Source organism: Bison bison, unplaced genomic scaffold (genome assembly GCF_000754665.1).
Source record: "Bison bison bison isolate TAMUID 2011002044 unplaced genomic scaffold, Bison_UMD1.0 scf7180017491088, whole genome shotgun sequence".
In the NCBI taxonomy this organism is placed as follows: Eukaryota; Metazoa; Chordata; class Mammalia; order Artiodactyla; family Bovidae; genus Bison; species Bison bison.
In genome coordinates, this window is record NW_011390284.1 from 1 (window position 1) to 670 (window position 670).

At 42.7% G+C, this 670-nt stretch overlaps 1 pseudogene across 1 annotated transcript; it reads right to left on the bottom strand.

Annotated features, from left to right (window-relative positions):
• Positions 1–5: 5 nt before the first annotated feature.
• On the bottom strand, positions 6–667 carry LOC104993105 (annotated as a pseudogene). The gene has a single exon (XR_825794.1). The product of XR_825794.1 is annotated as a dnaJ homolog subfamily A member 1 pseudogene (transcript).
• Positions 668–670: the final 3 nt, after the last annotated feature.

A 670-nucleotide genomic window follows, 5' to 3' on the forward strand; every position in this document is an offset into this window, starting at 1 on the left:
TTCTGATCTAAAACAATGATATCTCCTGGCTCCAGTCCTGGTTCTTGGTCTCCTTCACCATGGAATGTTATCTTCTGGCCATCTTTCATGCCTTTGTCAATATGAACTTCTAGAATTTCTTTTCTCGAACTATCTTCCTTCCATTGCAGCTTTTACATCTATCTTTAGGACTGATCCGCTCCCCATGGCCCTGGCACTCCATGCAGACAGACTGAATTTGCTGAACCATTCCAGGTCCTATCTGATGAATTCTTATTTGCATTCCAGTACCTCGGCAATTGGGACAGCATTCTACCGCTCCTTTTTTACCACCTCGGCCTTCACATTTGTCACAAATCACATTCTTTTGCAGAGCTAGTTTTCTTGTTGCACCATTATATAAATCTTCTAAAGTTACTGTAAGTTGATGGACAACGTTTTTACCTCTCCTCTCTCTCTGCATCCTGCCTCCTCCTCCGAAAAACATATCAAAGATGTCCATGGGGGAGCCAAAACCACCACCTGCTCCACCTTCTTTAATTGCCTGTTCTCCTCCTTTGTCATATAACTCCCTTTTCTTTGCATCAGAGAGCACTTCGTAAGCTTGAGAAATCTGTTTAAACTTCTCGCCTTCATTTGGATTCTTATCAGGGTGGTACTTCAAGGCCAGTTTCCTGTAAGCCTTTTTCAA